At 31.1% G+C, this 6,552-nt stretch overlaps 1 protein-coding gene across 1 annotated transcript in view; it reads right to left on the bottom strand.

The window, feature by feature from the left end:
• The window catches only part of LOC136035089 (uncharacterized), a 138,125-nt gene that overhangs the window by 29,599 nt on the left and 101,974 nt on the right, over nt 1-6,552 (bottom strand). The gene's annotated exons all lie outside the window — the stretch shown is intronic.

Below are 6,552 nucleotides of genomic sequence, written 5' to 3'. Positions count from 1 at the left end.
ATGACGTCAGTCAACACACAAACATGACGTCACCCGACAGACCCACACACACACAGACAACTTATCTATATATATAAAAATAAGTTGTCTGTATGTGGATCAGGTGACGTCATGTTTCTGTGTCGACTGACGTCATGAAGTTAGTTGTCGTCATTTTTGCTATGACGGTGACGTCATTAAAGATATTTAAGACGTATATGTTCACGTAGAAATCTATTAATGTTAAGTTTAAAATGACTGATGAACTTACAATGGCAAAAGCCGATGAAGATGCTCAAAGAGTCTATGCCAAAAAACTTGCTGCTGATAGAGAAAGTCAGAAAAGAAAGCGTGCCAAGGAACTACCAGAGCAACGCGAAAGCATACTTTCTGCTAAAAGAGAAAGTGAAAAAAGAAGGCGTGCCGAGGAATCACAAGAACAGCAAGAAATCAGGCTTGCTGCTGATAGAGAAAGTAAGAAAAGAAAGCGTGCCGAGGAATCACAAGAACAGCAAGAAATCAGGTTTGCTGCTGATAGAGAAAGTTAGAAAAGAAAGCGTGCCGAGGAATCAGAGCAACCTGAAAATTATCGCCTGGCATTCAGGTACAGCCCAGTCGATGATTATAGTAGGTGTGTTCAAATCGGGACTATGTCTAAAATTTATCCCTATTGCAAGGCCTTGAAATTCAATGGTGAAACAATGGGAATGTGTTGCGCCTCAGGAAAAGTTAAACTTCCTCTATTGGCTGCACCACCAGAGCCATTGAAAACTTTGCTTACTGGAACTACGTCAGAATCTAAGCGTTTTTTATCACAGATCAGAAAATATAACTCATGTTTCCAAATGACGTCGTTTGGTGCCCAAATCGAAAATCCAGATCAATTTATGCCTACTTTCAAAGTAAAAGGGCAAATTTATCATAAAGCAGGGTCCCTTCTACCATTCTCAGGCGAGAATCATAAATTTTTACAATTGTAATTCATCAGTTGTAAAAAATATGATGCATGGACCTTGCTGTGCATTGAACGAAAATTCACCATGCATGGCCAAAGGATGGTGCACAAAGCAATATCCTCGACTTTTAGTATCCAACACAATTACTGGCAATGATGGTTACCCACAATATAGAAGAAGATCTACTGAAGATGGCGGTAAAACAGCAATAATAAAGAAGCGTAACGGTACCACCATTGAAGTAGATAACCAGTGGGTTGTTCCATATTCCCCATTATTATCAAAAACATTTAATGCACAAATAAACGTTGAATACTGTAACTCCGTAAAGGCAATCAAATACATATGTAAATACGTCAACAAAGGCAGTGACATGGCAGTTTTTGGCTTGCAGTCCGAAATCAAAGATATCGACGAAATCGTACAATATCAGGCTGGAAGATACATAAGCAGTAATGAAGCTGTTTGGCGAATTCTTTCATTTCCGATGCATGAACGTAGTCCAGCTTATATATATAAAACAATAAGTTGCCTGTCTGTTATGTTCTGTTACACTATGTCTGTTACGCCAGATTATATCTTATCTATATGTAAAAGAAAACAAACTAGAATGTAAAAACTGGAAATTGCATAAATATTTCGAAATATTTTGACAATAGATTAAAGTAATTCGAAAAAAGAAAAATGGTAAAAAACTAAAAAAAACTAAAAACAAAAAACTAAAAAAAATAAAAAAATTAAAAAAAGAAAAAACCTAAAAAGAAAAAACGTAAAAAAAATAAAAAAGATAAAAAACTAAAAAGAAAAAAAAACTAAAAAAATTAAAAAACTAAAAAAAGAAAAAACTAAAAAAAACTGGGAATTGCACAAATATTTCAATATATTTTGACAATAGATTAAAGTAATTCGAAAACCTTAAAACAGATACCCCATACATGAAGTTTAATATAAATTGTTGGAGCTTTAGCATGCTTGGCACGTAAAGATTTTTCCAAGTGTCAATGTTAGAATGAACATTGACAAATTGAAGAAAACAAATCAATAAAAAGAAGAAACTAAAAAAAGAAAAAACTAAAAAAGAAAAAAAAAATAAAGAAGAAACTGGATCTATATATATAAAAATAAGTTGTATATATGCATGTTTGTTTGTTTGTTTGCATTTGACGTCATTATAAGTATATAAGGCTTTGTATATGACGTCATTATAAGATGACACTACAGACCCGGACACCGGGACACAAATGACGACCGGGACACAGGGAATATAAATGACGACCGGGACACTCAAAGAAAAATTACAGACCGGGACACCGGGACACAAATGACGACCGGGACACCGGGACAGAGGGAATATAAATGACGACCGGGACACTCAAAGAGAGATTACAGACTGGGATACCGGGACACAAATGACGACCGGGACACAGGGAATATAAATGACGACCAGGACACAGGGACACAACTACAACGGGGACGCCGGGGGTACAGGGGATATATAAATGACGACGGGGACACAGGGAATGTTCGATTAGCAATCACCATCAACAAATAACGTAATAGAGGCAACAATCTTGACAGGGCCTTTTGAGGGTGAGGCTTTTCTTATTCCACGCATTCTCATGATTCCAATGGATCTGCCTTTTCAACCTAAAAGATTGCAATTCCCAATTTGATTAGCATATTTAGTTTTCAGTCCAGAACCACTAAAGCTATTATGTAAATATCAAAAATATTTATGTTGTCTGAGCAATAATTTTTAGTTTTTATTTCAAAATAGAAAATTACCTGACAATTTTAGAATTATATCTATATCTATATATATAAAAATAAGTTGTCTGTCTGTGGATGTGTGGATGGATGTGTCAGGTGACGTCACCTGAAAAAACTGGATTAGGTGACGTCAAAACTGAAAAAACTAAAAAAAGGCAAAAACTACAAAAAAAACTAAAAACTAATAAAAAAAATAAAAAAGCTAAAAAACTAAAAAAAACTATAAAGGTAAAAACCAATAAAAAACTAAAAAAAAAAACTGAAAAAACTAAAAAAAGGCAAAAAACTACAAAAAAAAACTAAAAACTAATAAAAAAAAGTAAAAAAGCTAAAAAACTAAAAAAACTAAAAAAACTAAAAAAAGGTAAAAAACTAAAAAAAATAAAAAATAAAAAAAAAAATAAAAAAAAGGAAAAAACTGAAAAATAAGCTAAAATAAAGGTAAAAACCAATAAAAAACTAAAAAAAAGGAAAAAAAACTAATAAATGACGACACTCAAAGAGAAAGCGACCAGGACAAAAGGAATGTTCGATTAGCAATCAACAAAGCACCGGGACACAGGGAGTATAAATGACGACCAGGACATAAGTAAAAAAAAAAAAACTATCTATATATATAAAAATAAGTTGTCTGTGGATCTGTGGATCGTGGATCAGGTGACGTCACCTGAAAAAACTGGATCAGGTGACGTCAAAACTGAAAAAACTAAAAAAAGGCAAAAACTACAAAAAAAACTAAAAACTAATAAAAAAAATAAAAAAGCTAAAAAACTAAAAAAACTAAAAAAAGGCAAAAACTACAAAAAAAACTAAAAACTAATAAAAAAGCTAAAAAACTAAAAAAACTAAAAAAAAGGCAAAAACTACAAAAAAACTAAAAACTAATAAAAAAAATAAAAAAGCTAAAAAACTAAAAAAACTAAAAAACCGGGACACAGGGAATATAAATAACGACCGGGACACAGGGACACAACTACAACGGGGACACCGGGGGAAACAGGGGGATATAAATGACGACCGGGACAAAAAAACTAAAAAGAAAAAAAAACTAAAAACTAATAAAAAAAACTAAAAAATCTAAAAATCTAAATAAGCTAAAAAAGAAAAAAAAAGGAAAAAAATAAAGGAGAAAAACAAAACTAAAAAACGAATGTATATACAGACCGGGACACCGGGATACAAATGATGACCGGGACCCGGGACACAGGGAATATAAATGACGACCGGGACACAGGGACACAACTACAACGGGGACACCGGGGGAAACAGGGGGATGTAAATGACGACCGGGACACCGGGACAGGGAATGGTCGATTAGCAATCACCATCAACAAAGCTCAAGGGCAATCATTAGAATCATGAGGTATAGATCTGAATACAGATTGTTTTCCCATGGACCATTATATGTTGCATGTTCAAGAGTCGGTAAACCTGACAATCTATTTATATGCAAAGACAATGGGACAGCAAAGAATGTTGTATATTCGCAAGTTTTACGTAGTTAAAACCATATATATATATCTATCTATATTCACAGGTGGGACATAGGGACACAACTACAATGGCGCGTAACTATTATGGCGCGTAACGACTTACGCGCGCGTAAGTCGTTATATATATACGACTTATATACGCGCGTAAGCGCGTATATATATATATATATATATATATATATATATATATATGGTTTTAACTACGTAAAACTTGCGAATATACAACATTCTTTGCTGTCCCATTGTCTTTGCATATAAATAGATTGTCAGGTTTACCGACTCTTGAACATGCAACATATAATGGTCCATGGGAAAACAATCTGTATTCAGATCTATACCTCATGATTCTAATGATTGCCCTTGAGCTTTGTTGATGGTGATTGCTAATCGACCATTCCCTGTCCCGGTGTCCCGGTCGTCATTTACATCCCCTTGTTTCCCCCGGTGTCCCCGTTGTAGTTGTGTCCCTGTGTCCCGGTCGTCATTTATATTCCCTGTGTCCCGGTCGTCATTTGTATCCCGGTGTCCCGGTCTGTATATACATTCGTTTTTTAGTTTTGTTTTTCTCCTTTATTTTTTTCCTTTTTTTTTCTTTTTTAGCTTATTTAGATTTTTAGATTTATTAGTTTTTTTATTAGTTTTTAGTTTTTTTTTCTTTTTAGTTTTTTTGTCCCGGTCGTCATTTATATCCCCCTGTTTCCCCCGGTGTCCCCGTTGTAGTTGTGTCCCTGTGTCCCGGTCGTCATTTATATTCCCTGTGTCCCGGTCGTCATTTGTATCCCGGTGTACCGGTCTGTATATACATTCGTTTTTTAGTTTTGTTTTTCTCCTTTATTTTTTTCCTTTTTTTTTCTTTTTTAGTTTATTTAGATTTTTAGATTTTTTAGTTTTTTTATTAGTTTTTAGTTTTTTTTTCTTTTTAGTTTTTTTGTAGTTTTTACCTTCTTTTTAGTTTTGTTAATTTTTTTTTTTACTTATGTCCTGGTCGTCATTTATACTCCCTGTGTCCCGGTGCTTTGTTGATTGCTAATCGAACATTCCTTTTGTCCTGGTCGCTTTCTCTTTGAGTGTCGTCATTTATTTTTTTCTTTTTTAGTTCTTTTAGTTTTTACCTTTTTTAGTTTTTTTTTAGTTTTTTAGATGAAATTTTTTTTTAGTTTTTTCCTTTTTTTCTTTTTAGTTTTTTATTGGTTTTTACCTTTATGTTAGCTTATTTTTCAGTTTTTTCCTTTTTTTAGTTTTTTTTATTTTTTATTTTTTTTAGTTTTTTACCTTTTTTTAGTTTTTTTAGTTTTTTAGTTTTTTTAGTTTTTTAGCTTTTTTACTTTTTTTATTAGTTTTTAGTTTTTTTGTAGTTTTTGCCTTTTTTATGTTTTTTTCAGTTTTTTTTTTAGTTTTTTATTGGTTTTTACCTTTATTTTAGCTTATTTTTCAGTTTTTTCCTTTTTTTTAGTTTTTTTAGTTTTTAGTTTTTTTTAGTTTTTTACCTTTTTTTAGTTTTTTTTTAGTTTTTTTAGTTTTTTAGCTTTTTTATTTTTTTTATTAGTTTTTAGTTTTTTTTGTAGTTTTTGCCTTTTTTTTAGTTTTTTTAGTTTTTTAGCTTTTTTATTAGTTTTTAGTTTTTTTTGTAGTTTTTGCCTTTTTTTAGTTTTTTTAGTTTTTTAGCTTTTTTATTTTTTTTATTAGTTTTTAGTTTTTTTTTGTAGTTTTTGCCTTTTTTTAGTTTTTTCAGTTTTGACGTCACCTGATCCAGTTTTTTCAGGTGACGTCACCTGATCCACGATCCACAGATCCACAGACAACTTATTTTTATATATATAGATAGTTTTTTTTTACTTATGTCCTGGTCGTCATTTATACTCCCTGTGTCCCGGTGCTTTGTTGATTGCTAATCGAACATTCCTTTTGTCCTGGTCGCTTTCTCTTTGAGTTTCGTCATTTATTTTTTTCTTTTTTAGTTCTTTTAGTTTTACCTTTTTTAGTTTTTTTAGTTTTTTAGATGAAAATTTTTTTTAGTTTTTTTCTTTTTTTCTTTTTAGTTTTTTATTGGTTTTTACCTTTATTTTAGCTCATTTTCAGTTTTTTCCTTTTTTTATTTTTTTTTTATTTTTTATTTTTTTTAGTTTTTTACCTTTTTTTAGTTTTTTTAGTTTTTTTAATTTTTTAGCTTTTTTACTTTTTTTATTAGTTTTTAGTTTTTTTTGTAGTTTTTGCCTTTTTTTAGTTTTTTTAGTTTTTTAGCTTTTTTATTAGTTTTTAGTTTTTTTTGTAGTTTTTGCCTTTTTTTAGTTTTTTTAGTTTTTTAGCTTTTTTATTTTTTTTATTAGTTTTTAGTTTTTTTTGTAGTTTTTGCC

The sequence above is a fragment of the Artemia franciscana genome, chromosome 13, assembly GCF_032884065.1.
Source record: "Artemia franciscana chromosome 13, ASM3288406v1, whole genome shotgun sequence".
Classification (NCBI taxonomy): Eukaryota; Metazoa; Arthropoda; class Branchiopoda; order Anostraca; family Artemiidae; genus Artemia; species Artemia franciscana.
This window is presented reverse-complemented; position numbering and strand designations above follow the sequence as displayed.